The sequence below is a fragment of the Stegostoma tigrinum genome, chromosome 12 (assembly GCF_030684315.1).
Source record: "Stegostoma tigrinum isolate sSteTig4 chromosome 12, sSteTig4.hap1, whole genome shotgun sequence".
NCBI lineage: Eukaryota > Metazoa > Chordata > Chondrichthyes > Orectolobiformes > Stegostomatidae > Stegostoma > Stegostoma tigrinum.
The window spans coordinates 40,742,877-40,758,933 of NC_081365.1; the positions used below are offsets into that span (position 1 = coordinate 40,742,877).

General features: G+C 40.1%; 1 protein-coding gene across 1 annotated transcript in view; it reads left to right on the forward strand.

Moving 5' to 3' along the window:
* The first annotated feature begins 302 nt into the window (after nt 1-302).
* LOC125456988 (vang-like protein 1) overlaps nt 303-16,057 on the forward strand; it is a 58,267-nt gene continuing 42,512 nt past the window's right edge. The window contains exon 1 of the mRNA XM_048540658.2: nt 303-518. The gene's annotated coding sequence lies outside the window, so the exon portion shown is untranslated. The remainder of the gene's footprint in view (nt 519-16,057) is intronic.

Consider the following 16,057-nt stretch of genomic DNA (forward strand, 5'->3'; position numbering starts at 1 on the left):
AATGAGGAAAATTAACGTTGGAGCGGGCAGCAAAGCCCACAGCCGGCCGAAAAAAAACAGTTTAAAATAACACATTATTGAGGCCGGTTACCAAGATATAGCCTTGAATCAAGATCTACAGAGCAGTCGATCGGCTGCAGTCCCACTCCCGTTCACACTTTAAAAGGGGCAGGGGGCGACAAGCCGTTGGTGGCCGTTGCCTGGAACAGGGCGATCACCGAGACTTCAAACACATCGCCCCACCCACTGAGGCTGCTCACGTGTCAGGAGGCAGGTCCGCCCAGGCCCGGACACGCGTCCTGCGCCTGCGTGCTGCGGCCTACGGCGGCCGAAGGGGTCCGTGTTTTTACGGGAGTGATTCCGTCCCCTCCCCCCACACCCCAGTCTCTCCGATTTGTTTCCTTCTCGATGTCGATATCCCCCCTCTCTCCTTCCCCACCTCCTCCCGACTACACAATCGGGCCGTTTTGTGGTTGCTGCTGGGGAGCGAGACTGTTTCCAGAGGAGGGCTGGCCCAGGTTAGTGTGTACGGTTACAGCGCTGCAGCCTTTTCTTTTTCGCGTTTCCCTGATTGCCAGGTCCGGGAGTCGCAGCGCCATTTCACGGAGTCTTCCACCCGGAATTGGGACTGTTACGGGGGGGGGGGCGGCGGGAAGAAGATGCAGCAGGCAGGCGGCATTGCGGCCTAGCGATGAGGCTGTGATCCCGCGGCCTAGACGCCGCGCGCGGGCGGCAGAAACGGTTAGGTGGCCGTCCTTCCCCGCCCGGTGTCCGGCCCAAAGGCGGCTGGGGATGCAGTGGGCACAGCAATCCGCCAGCTTCCCCGTATCTAGGCCTGAGGAACACACACCCCAAGCGTGGGAGTCGGCCTTGGGCATCCGCCCCGTCAAACCACCTGGGGCTCGTCTACGGTCCTGCAAAACATTCGTGTGAGATGGGGCGGGGGGCAAGTTTAACGACCTCAACATGCGGCCGAAAGGTAGATTATCGGGAACGGCGGTATCTGATGAGGGGAGAAAGGACTGGGAGTTTTCCCACAGGGGGAGCTGGCGGGGGCCGACCGGAGGATGCTCCTCTGGGACGGGAGACAAACCGGAGGATACTGCTTCTCTGGGGGACAGAGCGGGAGATGCCTCTCGCTGAAACTGGGGAGTGAGACGTAGACTAGATGATGCCCCTCAGTGGAATGGACTTGGAGAAGAGACATGGACTCTGAGTCCATCTGGAAAAAACAGGAAAGAAATGACTTTTATTACTTTCTCAGTAAGTGTTGGCACAAACACTTCTGCCTTCTGTATTCGATGATTCTAATATGGTTTGGTTAATTACTGATTTTTGGGTTTCTGAATTTTGTATTGCCTGAACTTCACTCAGTGGTAACGCTGAAGTTGTGGAGTGATTTCAAAGGAGCTAAAACTCATGACCCTTAATGCAATTAAATATTCCATTCTTCTGCTAAAATATAAAAAAATTATCCATCTTGCAATAGAGCAGGCAAGTTCTTTGACCAAACTTTTCACCCAGTCTCTCATGCCCCTCTGTCCGTCCCCCCTCATCATGATCCCAGCAAAGTGACAACGGAGATCAGTTTGGCAGCATCTGTGATGGAGAAAACAGAGTTAATGTTTCAGGCCCGGTCAGAACTCTGAGGAAGCGTCACTGGACCTGAAACATTAGCTCTGTTTTCTCCTTCACGGATGCTGCCAGACCTGCTGAGCTTTTCCAGCAACTTCTTGTTTTGTTCCTGACTTACAGCATCCACAGTTCTTTTGGTTTGTTTGCATGCTGTAGTCACCTAAGCAATCCCGCAACCACTGGATCAAGTCAAAACTCATCGTCCTTTGACCTCCAGTTCTGAAATGCACTCGACAATCAAACGACTAACTGGTAGAGGAGGCTGTAAAAATAGCTCCATCTTCAAGGTTAGTGGAATATAGCATATTAGAACAAACGCTAAGGCTGAAATAATTGCAACCATTCTCAGCCAGAAATGGATGACCATCTGAGAGGTGTCCACTTTCTCAGATGCCAGTTTTTGGCCAATTCGATTCACTCAACGTGATGACAAGAAATGGCTAAATGCACTGCACGTGGCATTGACAGTGTGACAACATTCCAGTTGTAGTCCTAAAAGCATGATGCAGAACCAGATGTGCCCCTAGTCAAGCTGTTCCAATTCAGTTACTTCACTGGCAAAGTGAACAATTGCCTAGGGATGAATTGTCTGTGAAATGCAAAGCAAATTAAATCTATCTAATTGACAACTGATTAGTCTACTCTCAATCTTCAGCACTTATTCACCAATAGTCTGTTCACTGATGTTCTGTTTAGTTTCCACCATGAGCACTGGACTGCAGATCTCATTGCGGGCTTTTCCCAAACATGGAAATGTACTGAATTCCAGAAAGTGAAATGAGAGTAACTGGCCCTGCAGTCATGGCAGAATTTGTCCAAATGTGGCATCGGGAAACTCTAGTAAAATTGAAGTCCAGGCGATCCAAGGGAAGAAAATCTCCAATGACTGGAATCATACTGAGCACAAAAGATGTTTGTCATTCTTGGAGGATGATCAGCATAGTCTCAGCTCTTTGCAGACGTTCCTAGAGCAAGACTTTTAATCAACCTGTTCAGAGATATTATGATACACCCCTAAAGCAGGTGGTGCTTGAAGCCAGGCCTCCCTGGTTTAGAGGTGGAAGCACGATAAGTGTGTCTTGAGAGCAAGTCGCTCAGGAGAGTGTCTAGGCTTAATCGCTTTCTGTTGCTGCATCAGGAACCTCTCTATCACAAGATCAAAAGTGGACATATTCACTGATGAATGCAGTATTGTATTACTCAAAACTCTTTACATTATGAAAGACTCTTTGTCCATGTGCAGGTAGACCTGGACCACAATCAGGCTTGGGCTGATGGGTGTCAAATAACAATTTGTTTCTTGAAAGGTTGAGACAACCAGAAACAACCTAACAATTTCAGCATCACATTCAGTGGCAACATCGATGTTCATGCCATCGCGGGCACGTGTTCCTTTGAACCGCATTTTGCTGCAGGTGGTTAACCTTTGCACTGCATGGGCTTTTAGCAGCAAGACACATAACTTTTAATAGAAATTATTTTTCCTCTGGGGAATTTGCTTCCTGCATGACACTCCTGAAGGCTGTGCATCTATGCTGCCTAGAAGTAACTTTGAGATGAGGGTTGTTAATGACCAGAAGCTTAACTAGAACAAACTTGTAGATAAGATTGTGTCGAGGCAGCAGGTTGTAGGCGAGGAGTTTTGGGGTGGCTGGCCTCCAGATTCCTTAATGACTGTACACCATTGAGAAGACACAGTCATACAGCATGGAAACTGACCCTTCATTCTAACTAGTCCATGCTGACTGATATTCCCAGACTACACCAGTCAACCTGCTTGGTCTTAGTCCATGTCCCTCAGAACATTTTCTATTCATGAACTTATCCAGATGTCTTTTTAAATGTTGTAACTGTGCCTGCATTCGCCACTTTCTCTGGTAGTTCATTACACAAACGAACCACTCTGCTTTTTAAAAAAAAATTGCCCTTCATGTCCTTTTTAAATTTTCCTCCTCTCACCTTAAAAATGTGCCTCTTAGCTTTGAATTCCCCCACACTAGGGAAAGGATTCTTGTCATTCACCTTATCTGTGCCCATAATGATTTTATAAACCCCAATAATGTCACCCTGAACCTCCAGTCCTCCATGAAAGGAGTCCCAATCTTTCCAGTCTTTTTATACCTCAAAGCTTCCATTCCCGGCAACCTGGCGGATCCTTTCAGAACCCTCTCCAGTTTAATAATATACTGCTTTGACAAGGTGATCAGAACTGTACAGTACTCCAGAAGAGCCTCACCAGCACTCTGTACCTGCTCAGTATGATGCTGTAACTCTTGTACTAGAAGACCTGAGCAATGAAGACTCATGTTAAATGCCTTCTTAACCACCCTGTCTGCCTGTGAAGCAAATTTCAACAAGTTATGTACCTGAACCCCTGAGTCTGTCTGTTCTTCAACACCACCCAGGGCCCTGCCATTAATTGTGTAAGTTCTGTCCTTGTTTGTATTACCAAAATGCAATACCTTTATATTTATCCAAAGTAAATTCCCTCTGCCACTCCTCAGCCTATTGATCCAATTGATCAAGATCTCTTTGTAATCTTGGATAACTACCTTCAACGTCCACAATACTGCCAATGTTGGTATCATCTGCAAACTTACTTAACTAGAATCTCGATCTCTTTATTCATGTATTGTTCCCTAATCTTATTAGCCTTGCCTTTCACTCCAGCAGGAACATAATGCCTCTGAACACTCTTTATCACACTTTTGAAGGCCTCCCACCTGTTAGATGTCCCTTTACCTATAAGCAGTCTACTCCAATCAACTTTTGAAAGTTCTCCTCTCCTACCCTCAAAATTTGCCTTATTCTAATTAAGAATTTTAACTTTTATGGAAGACTTATCCTTCCTTGTAACTATTTAAAACTAATAATATTACAACCACTAGTCCCAAAATGTCCCTACAAACATTTCAGTCATTTCTCTTGTATTTTTTTCTTGAGAATATCAAGTTTTGCTCTTTCTCTATTATGCACACTTACACATTGATAGAACATTTAGTTGAACACATTGAGCAAATTCTTCACAATCCATACCTTTAACACTGGCTGTCCAGTCCACGTTTGGAAAATTAAACTTGCCTACTATTACAACCTAATTATTCTTACAAGCATTTGAGGTCTGTCCATATACTTGCTTCTCAATGTCCCACTGACTTTTGGGGGTGGAGCCTATGGTACAATCATGAAGGTGGTCACCCTTTCTTTATTTCTAATTTCAACCCATATATTTTCACTAAATTATCCCAAAGAAATATTCTGTCATTACAGTGGTAATGTTTTCCTTAATCAAAAATGCCATTCTCTCCCCCCACATTTGGCATGTCTTTCTATCCTTCCTATAACATCTAAAAACCAGAATATTGAGCTACCAGTTCTGGCCTTCCCTCAACCAAGTTTAGAACATAGTATTGTTCTTTTGACCCGCGATGTTGTGCCACCTATTCACCTACTCTAAGATCAAAACTAGCCTGCATACCCTTCATTTTACTATAATCCATGTGCCTATCCAAGGGTCACTTAAATGTCCTTCAAGTACCTGACTCTGCTACCACCAATGGCAGTGTATTCCACACAACCACCACTCTCTGACATCTCAGATGTCTTCCTCCAGTCATCATTATGCCCCCTCGTAATAGTCATTTCCACCCTGGGAAAAATCCTCAGGCTATCCACTCTGTCTATGCCCCTCATCATCTTGCATACTTTTAACAAGTCACCTGGCACCCCTCTTTGCTCCAGTAAGAAACACTGTAGCTCCTTCAACTTTTCCTCATAAGACCTGCCCTTCAGTCCAGGCAGCATCCTGGTTTAATCCTCTGCACCCTGTAAAGCTTCCACATCTTGCCTATAATGAGGTGACCAGAGTTGAACACGATATTCCAAGTGTAGTCTAACCAAGGTTTTATACATCTGCAGCTTAACCTTGTGGCTCTTAAACCCAATCTCCTGCCAATGAAAGCCAACACACCATGCACTGCCTTAACAACCCTATCAACTTGGGTGGCACCTTTTGAGGGATTTGTGGACAGGGACCCCAAGATCCCTCTGTTCCTCCACACTGCCAAGAATCTTGCCATTAACCCTGTCTTCTGCATTCAAAGTTGACCTTTCAAAATGAATCACTTCACACGTTTCCAGGTTGAGTTCTATCTACTATTTCTTTGCCCAGCTCTATATCCTTTTGGTGTCCTGTTGCAACCTACAATAGCCCTCCTCAGTATCCACAAGTCCACCGACCTTCGTGTCTTCAGCAAGCTTGCTAACCCACCCTTCCAATTCCTCATCCAAGTCAACTATAAAGATCACAGAGCAGAGGTCCCAGAACAGGTTACTACCTTCTGTTTTCTATTGCCAATCCAGACAGCTAAATTTCCCTGAATCTCATGCCTCCTTACTTTCTGAATAAGCCTACCGTGGGGTGCCTTATCAAATTTCTGTACTAGCTACAACGTCCCAGTCTCATGTTCCCAGAAATGCCCTGAGTTCATGAGCCTCACCTGTGAGACCACTTGCATTGAAATAATTGTGGTTTAATTCTTCGGAGTTACTTCATTCGTCTGACTTTTCTAATTAACTTGCTCTTTCCTGGTTTGGGATCATTCTCCTCTTTCTATTTTCACTGTTACTTAGGAAGCCCCCACCCTATCTTTCTAAAAGTTTACTGGCTCCTGATGTAGAACTGGCAAATCTCCATGCCAGGATAGGCACCCCCTTCCAGGTCTTTTTTTGGCCCAGGAGAGATTCCATTGATCCAAGAAACTGAATTCCTGCACATTTGCAGCGCCTCTTAAGCCATTGATTTATCTCTTCTGTATTTCCCTTATTAGAACCTGGCAGCAGAAGTAAAGCAGAGATCACTGCTTTTGATATTCTGTTTTTTAACCTTCTACCTAACCTCATATATTCACGCTGCAAAACCTTCACCCTTTCTCTCAGTACTACCAACGTGTACAATACCTTCTAGTTTCTCTTCTCTCCTTTGACAATACGCTTCATGTTATAACCCTGGCACCGGAAAACAACATACCATTCAAGATTCATGCTCACTGCTGCAGAATCTCCTGTCTGTGCCCCAATGGGAGAGTTCCCTATAACAATTATTCTTTTAAATCTTGTCAAACTCCATTTAACATAACGTTCGTTCTTAGTGTCTGAGATCTGACAATCACTTCCATTTTCCTCTGAGAGACTCTCTTTCAACAGTGCCCAAAACGGAATGTCTGTTTGAGAGAGGAATCGCTGCAGTAGACTTCTGAACTACCTCTTACTGACAGTCAACCATCTGTCTGACTGATCCTGCTGTGTAATCACTTCTACAAATCTACTAGTCATCACTCCATGTTTCTTGAATGCCCTCAGTGACATGAAGACTAAAAAGTAGTAGTTCTCAATAGCACCTTGTATATAAAGATAAACTACCTTTCCTCACCCATAGATTTAATACAGAGCATGCAGAAAGAGAAAAAATGTAAACTTATAAGCATTAAAAATAAAGAAATCAAACACTCAGCTGAATAAAAGAAAAAAAATTCCTCAAATACTCCAACAACCAGTTTTTTCAATTTTATGTATTCTGATCAAAAAGAACCTAACAAGCTCACATACAAATACATTCAGTCCCAGCCTCCAAAACTACACATGAAGCAACATTTGATTGTTCATACATATTTACAATGCCTTGTGACTGAATTAAAGTTTACTTTCAGGCCAGCAAATCAATTTATAAACAATTACCACTGATAACCCTGACTCTTCCTGTGACTATCAGGTGATCATAGTTTACTAACTGTTCAGAAGACTGGATGACAAAATGTTCTGCAGAAATTCACCAAATATCCTGAGACAGCATCTTCTCAACCCACAACCGCTTCCATACGGAAGGACAAGGGCAGCAGATATACGGAAACACCACCACCTGCAAGTTTCCCTCTAAACCACCCACCATTCTGGCTGAGAAATATATCACCATTCCTTCACCTAGTGCTGGGTCTAAATCCTGGCATTCCTTCTCTAAGGCCATTGTGTGTCTACTGACATCACACGGACTATGGTAGTTGAAGAAAGCAGCTCACCACCACCTTTTTCAAGGTCAGTTAAGGAAGGTTTAAAAATATTGGCCAGCCAGTAATAACCATAGTGCACAAAAAGCAGAAGAGGCTTCTCAATCCATTGAGTCTTCTCCAGTTCTTTCAAAGAGACACCATTTCACTCCTGCATCTTCCCACCTTAACCATCTTTCCCATTTTGTTTCTCTTAAGTATTTATTCAGTTTTCTTTCACAACCTAATTCGAATCTGTATCTTCCAGGATACAGGGAGGAAGCATCTTCCTAATCCCAACATCTTTATGTAAACGTTTATCTTGTCTGGTTCTTTTGTCAGTTAATTTTATGAAGGTAAGTTGAAGATATCTGATTATCACCCCTTCAGCTGTTGGAAAATGTTTTCATTTATTCCATCTGAACCCTTTAATTTTATACATCTCCATCAAATCCCCTAAGGAGAACAACTTTAACTTCTCTGTAGTCCTTCATCCCTGGAGCCATTACCGTAAATTTGTTCGGAACCTTTATATGTCTTCTGATCCTTCTGATACCCAAATTAGAAACCATTATCATAGTTGGGTTAGAATGTCTATGTACGGTCAACAAAAATTATATGCTTTAATATTCTATATTTCTCTTTATAAAGAATAGCCTCTATTTACAAAGAAAACCTCTTAGCCACCTTGGCCATAGGACTGTCATGGTAGACCCGTTGTTACAGTTTATTTGTACACCCAACTTTTTTTTTTAACCTGAACATGCCATACCAACCTTCCCCACCCTGTAGTATCTCCTCACTCCATTCTATTAGATTCTCTGGGGATAATGGAATATAGCACATTAGAGTCAAGGCCATAATTGCATTAACTTTCAGCCAGAAGTTTTGAATGGATGATCATCTGAAAGGTGTCCTGTTTCTCAGTCTCAGCCAATTCGATTCACTCCACATAATATCAAGAAATAGCTAAATGCACTGGACATGGTTTCAATGATGTCTTGTGTTAACATTCCAGCTGTAGTCCTAAAACCATGCTTCAGAAGTGGGTGTGCCCCTGGTCAAGCTGTTCCAGTGCAGTTACATCACTGACAATGGCAAAGTGAACCTAGTCCACGAAGTGCAAGACAGATTAAATGTTGACTGATCAGTCTGCTCTCAATCTTCAACACTGTTTGTTTTCCTGGATGAGAGCATTCCCAACAGCACTTAGGCCCAACACTATTCAAGACAAAGCAGCATGCTTTGTTTACACTGTTTATAGCCGAAATATCTCTATCTCATTCACTTACGCACAGTAGCAGTAATGTGTACTATCATTAAGGTTCATGCAACAACTCACCTGGCTCCTTCAACAGAACTTTCCAACCATATGTACTGCATCAGCAAGAAGGCATCACCAACACCCTCATGTTCTCGAAGTCTTCCGCTATCTTGATTTGGAAACATGTCAACATTTCATTGTTACTGGGTCATAATCTTGAAACTCCCTTGATGGCCAAAGTGAAAGTACTCCAGTTGGACTGTCGAGATTCTAGCAGGTGGCATGTCCATCTTGAGGACAGTTTGAAATGGACAACAAATGTTAGCTTTATCAGCAACTTTTACATCACCGAAAGAATAGTAAAACATTCTTATTCCTAGTTACTTGAAGTGCAGTTTCACTGCAGTTAATCATTCCCTAGCATTCACCACTAGCCAGTTGTTTAAATGTATTTCTTTCGAAACAGAAACCACAGTAAGATTTCCAGGATTTATTTAAAATATGTACCTGGGACAATATCAAAATTGGATCATCCCAGCTGTGCAAGCATGAAACATTACAACTTTTATTACAAAAGTGGTTTTATTTTTGACTAAAAATCAGCCATGTAAAGTTAATTTGTTTTTTTTAATTTTGCTATATATTTCTGTACAATGTATTAGACTTTATATAGCTCATGTCCGGAACAGTGAATTAGATCACAACTGGAATTTGTCTTGAAATTGAGCTAGCATATGCTTCGTTTGAAAACATTTCTCTGTTTTTTCATTCTTCATGCTGAATTCTTTATCACCTCTCACTGTCTGGAATCACCAAACTCGGGGCTAGGTATTTCCCCAGAGGAAAGGAAAACGTTGTTGGAGTCATCTAATGAATTTTCAGTTGTTAGTGCCTGCGTTCAGCCTTCTAGTCACCTGAAAATAAATTCCCCAACCTCCCAGCGTGGCATTACAATTTGCATATTATTTAGGTTAAGATGAAATCACTTGCCATTTTAAAATACTGAGTTCATCTCTTTCCCCATCCCCATTTCCAAAAGCCTGAATTTTGTTTGTAACTGTTTATTATTTCAGTAAAATTAATACTGTGGTGGTGTGGTGATAGGTTTAATTTCACAAGGTAAATTTCCAGCATAAGTACAGTTGAGTGTCTGACTTCGCAGTCATCTGGTGAAATCTTGATTTTGTGTTTCGGTTTTTGCTGCATACTGTACTGTTATAATTTAATGAGTCCATTCGATTATTGCTGTTTCCTCCTTTTGCTTTTGCATTTAAATATATTCCATTGGGTGTGTCACGTTTTCTAGCATCTGTTGGGGAGTGAAGATATTTTTCATAACTCTCACTAGTCCTAGTCTCTCATTAAGAAAATTAGAAGCTTGCAATGATATAGCTGGTGAATTTGAGCTGGTGAGGTTTTACGTTTGAAAATGATTTCAGTCCTTAAATTATTTTGCAGCCACTTTTTATATGCCATAACTTGACATTATTTCCTGATAATTGTTCGTTAACCCCTGAAAATCTTAACAGTTGCATGATATTTATTTTTTTAATGTGAGTGCCATTCATCAGCTGCGTGGTTCACAGGATGATAGATTGATGCTTGATGAACTGTCCAGCTGTATATTTCGTAAAGAAATCCCACAAGCTCTGAAGTATCTATGTATTAATTAAAAATGATGGATGAGGGTAACATTTTATGGTTCAAATGATGATTGTGAACATCCTGTTTCAATCCTGTGGTTTGAGATTATTTGAGCCTAGTATGAGGTAACTGCTTTATCTAATATTTAACATGTCTTGAGCTTCCTCATAAGTAATAATGACTGTTTTTCCTTGGGATGTGCAGTAGTCATGTTGTAGAATCTCCTCTGTGAATGCCAGGGACATTAAGTTTGCAGTAGTGGTCACAGCACAAAAATTGACAAAACAGACTTGAAAATCTACATAGAAATGAACACAGTTTAAGTTGTAACATACCAGAGTGCAGTTGGCACTTCATCTTGTGTTAGATGATTGTAATCTGCTGGAGATTCACTTTTGAGGGTTTTGGATGATAGCTAAATTCCTTCTATTTATAAAAATAAAACTTTAAAATGCTGCAATTCAAATTTTGTCCATGGATACTAGAATCATAGAGGTTTTACAGCACAAAAAGAGGCCTATCATGTCCTCAATGGTCATCAAATACCCATCAATTCTAATGCCACTTTTCAGAACATGGTTCATAGCCTATGTGCTACGGCATTTTAGGTTTTCATTTAAATGCTTTGAGGGTTCCGACTTGCACCATCCTTTTCAAGTAGTGAATTCAAGATATCCACAAACATCTCGGTTAAAAGTGTTACTATGTCCAGTCAATGACCATTCATTTTGTGTCGATGGGAAAGCAGTGTATTTTACTCACCAATATTTTTGTACGTATAAGATTTCACCTGAAGCTTAAGAAATTGTTTCTGCAATTGTGCAAGGTTCATATCGTAAAAAGCGCAAACAGATGCCTAAAACTAGTAATACATTGAATTCTATTGCCATTTTATATTTCTAAATAGGAGGAAACTGGCCAAGATTTTGTTGTACTAAAAAGAATTCATGCATTAATCTTGAGTGTTATAGGTGCAACTGACATAAAATGTCCAATGAACAGATCTTTCCCCTTGAATTGTTAGCCTGATTTGAGTGGGTAAAATGTCTAAATTTCCATATCTCTGAATCCTGCTTTATGTTAATGTACTGCGATTCATGTATCATTCTTTGGATTTCTGGATTTGATTTGATTATTAGAGGTTCAAATTTACGAGGTAAAATGACTTCAAAGCTTTTTGAGAGCTTTGGACACCAGGTTAAATGAATAATTACTCAAGATAGTATGGTATGGAACAAGAGGTGAATTTCTGAGGTAGTATTAAACCAGAAAAATCAATAGATGGTTTTGACTGTAAGTGTTATCATGACCAGGAGTCCCTGACTGGTCGCAAAGAGAATGGAAAGTCAGCCCATTCTTGGCAGATAGTTATTCACCATAAATGCTATGATTTATTCAGACTAGGCAGGGAAGTCGTGGCATAACTAATCATCAGGTGAGCTGCAGTTCATTATACTGCAGAGAGTAATGGTGGAAACTTTACTAAAACTGAACACTGCAGTGAAGCGTCTGGTGGTTTAACCTGAGGGTCACTGTGCCTCAGGCAAGGCGAAAGGTTGATAAACATTCATGGTAACCTTGGCTGATATAGGAATGAAACCAATGCTGTGGCATCGGTCTGCATTTCAAACCGACAATCCAGCCAACTGAGCTAACTGACCCCCAATAGTAAATTGTGTAACAAGGTATTTTTTTCTGCGGCCATCAGTACTCAAATCAAGAAATATGCCCAGTTTACCTCTACCCAGTTTAAGGCATCTGGGTATTGAAAAAGATCGTGAGGAGCTTGTGATTGTTTCTGTTGAAGAAAAGAATGAGGGAAACTTGTCAAAGTACTCAAGGGGATAGATAATACGAGGTATCTATTACAAATAATATAACAAAATATTGTTTCTGTTGCCTGTAGTCCTCCAATCAAAGAAAATTGACTCATTTGGAGAAATTACATACTGTAGATCCAGACTCTAGACTTATTCCTGGGATGAGATGCTAATCATATGAAGAACAGATTTGGTGCATACCCATTGGAATTCAGAGGAATGAGAGGTGATCTTATTAAAACATAAGATCTTGAGACTGGATAGGGTGGATATCCAGGAGATATTTGCTTCATGTGGGAGATTATATCAAGGAGATGTTATTTAATGATGAGATCTCCCTTTTTAGCTGGAGGTGAGAATTTTGTTTTCTCTGAAAGTTTGGAATTATTTTCCCTCTGCTAAGTTTATCAGCCTTATTAAGGCTGAGTTAAAGTTCGTTTTTTCTGAACAAGGAAATCAAAATTATGTCCAGGTTGTAGCCAGATCAGCCATTATCATGCTGAACAGTGGAGCAGCCCTAAGGGCCATTTGGCTTACTTCTTCTCAGTATTGTGTCCCTATTTTTAATGGAGAGTCATGAACTTTTGGAATAGATTGTTGTGAAAGCAAAAGTGTGAAATATCATAAAGGAGCATTAACTAATTATTTAAGAATGCAGTCACTTGGAATATATTAGAGATTGGATATGGTTGGATGCTGCCGTTATGAATGGGCCTATATTTTCTTAGTGCCAAACCAGTGTGCGTACTCATTTATTTGAGAGAACAATTTATCTTGCAGTCTACAGTTTTTCTTATTGGCTGTCTCAAATTGTTCTGATACTTAGTTAGATAAATAGTTTCTATTTTATTTCTCTTTGCATTGTCTTTTGTCATGTCTGATTTTCTCCATTGGATGCTAATTGTAGTTGTCATTAGAATGCCTAGTTAATTTGCAATTATTATAACACACATTATAGTGGACTTAGTTCAATCCAAGTAGCACTTTGATTTGCAGTCTATATGCTTAAACTGGATGATCCAGTTTAATTTCACTGTATTTGAAACTCCTCATAGATCATTCTAAGTTACTGTAATTGTAGCTGTAAAGATACCCCATGAGAATTAATGTTAAATTATGGACAACAGCAGGAATGGGCCATTTGGCCTGCTCCGCCATTCAGTATGATCATGTTGCTCACCCAACTCAGTTCCCTATTCTTGCTTGTGTTTTTCGGATACCCTTTGATCCCTTTTGTCCTAATAACTGTAACTAATTCTTGAAAACGTTCTGTTTTGACTTCAACTGTTTTCAACGGCAGAGAATTCTACAGGTTGACAATACTGGGTGAAGAAATTTCTCTTCATCTGTTGTATCTTAACGGTGACTCCTCGTTCTGGACACACGCACACACCCCGCACCCCACACCCTGGTCATTGAGAACACCTTTGCTGTGCTTACAATACTCTTCCTGAACAACAGTGTGAGAAACATAAATCTCCATAATTATTTAGTATTGGAGTTATGACCAACTGGTTTTAACATTTTGGTTTCTAAGATGGAGGAATACTTTTTGCTCAGTTATAATATTAATTTTTTTTGCTCTAGGCCTACATTGTCAAAATGTGTGCTATAATGAAAATTGGATCTTGTTACATATGATATAGCTCGACCTAAGATTTAGTATTATTGAGGACAGACATTCCAGAAATACTTTGTATTAAAAATTGAAAAAATTCCAAATACTTTTTGGTTACTATCATACTGAATAGAAGAGTTACTAATGTTACTTCTGTAGTCTAGGTTCACACAATTTTCCATTTGGACTATAATGCCTTAGCACCAATATAAGAATAATACCTTATACTAATGTGTAAAAGTGACTTTCTTTTAACATGGCCTTTAAAATGTTTAGTTGATGTGTTTATTTTCTTGCCAAAGTCTGTTACTTTAAAGCTCAAACTTTGCTATTTTGTATGATACAAATGTCAAATTTCAGGCTTGGTTAAAATCTATTCATTTATTTTTCTAAAGTTTTGGGGTATTCACCAGGAATTTGTTGAATATATATTGATGCTACTGACATTGCCTTGTGATTTTTCAAATCCATTCCGGGTATGGGTTTGAATAATAAAGGCCGCAATACAAGAGATCCGACTGCTAGTCAGTTCTCTGTATGCTGATTGGCTTTCTTCTAACACGGCTATTACCATGATGCTGAAGATCAACTTCAGAATTTGCAGATTTGGATCATGTGTATTTGAAACAAAAATACACTTTGGTCAAAATTTCTCAAAATCTTTTAATGTGTTTTTTGCTAATATAAATCCAGACTAATGCATTATATAATTGGAAAATGTCCTAAATTGTCCTAAAAATAAACAATGCGGAAGGCATCTTTGACAAAAACTATATTGAATTCAGGCTGGCCCTCCCACCTCAGTTACCCCAGTTACAAATTAGAATGGATGAGATTGAAGAGAATGTGCTAAATGAGATTGTTGCTAATGTTGTGGCACTTGAATGGAAATAACATTTGTCATTGATTTATTAGTCACAGCATTTCTTTCAGATGCTCATTGCAGTGAATGTATTTAATATACAATGACTTTTGTAAAAGTTTGCCCTCAGAATGTGGATGGGAAAGAATTGCTAATTTTGCATGAAAATTAAATCAACTTGTTTGTGACACACATGTATAAGTAGTAGACAAGTAATGCTTCTGATCTTGCATCTTCCCTTATCTCTCTGTGTATTGATTGTCTAAATTGGTCAATGGTATTACCAGTAATTTCACAAACACCACAATTAGCCTTGTAATAACAGTAGCTCAGCTGAGTTTTAAGTTTTTTAATAATTAATGGCCATTTCGCACATACTGACTTATTTCTAACTTGCTAAGTTCTCAGCCTGCACGGAGTTATTTAGGGCTGACAAGATACTGCTCGGAACAATACTTAGTTGAGCTGAATTACTTTAAAGGATTATATCAACACTTAGCATAAGCAGCTGTACTTAACATTCAGAGAAGTGGATGTGCAAAGTTGAAATATTCAACCTAGTGCAATCAGAAGATCTGAACAATTCGGACAGCGTAGCCTGATGCAGAATAAGCTGTGACCATTGGTGAAGATTTCAGTATTAATTGCTAAAATTAGGGAGGAGAAACCAAATCTTCAATTCATCTGTTAAAAAACTGACATTTAAACAGGAAAAAAGTCATTTGGTGAAATTGTGGCACAGTTAGTGAAGCACTGTCATTGTAGCAGTTTCAACTATGCATTTTCTAAAGAAGTTTGGGAATTTGTTGATATGCAATAGTAGCAATTGGGTCTCACACAACTTGATTTAGTACTGAATTACATTTCTGTACGTCTAGGCAGTCTAACTCCTGTTGTGCTACAGAGATTACATTTAAAATAGGTATTAAGAGTGAAGTACTGTTGATTACAGTCTGTCCCTCAATCAACATCATTACGTTAGATTATTTAGTTACTTGCATCAGTATCACTGTGCTAGTAGGATCTTGCTACATGCAGATTGACAGCTGTCACCTTGCCCTTTAATAACAGTTTTCATATTGGGAGAGGAATGATCATTGTGAAGTGAAGTTATAGGGCCTAAAATGTTTTTGGATATCGCTGATGACAGCAGCAAATGGCAAATACGTTGAG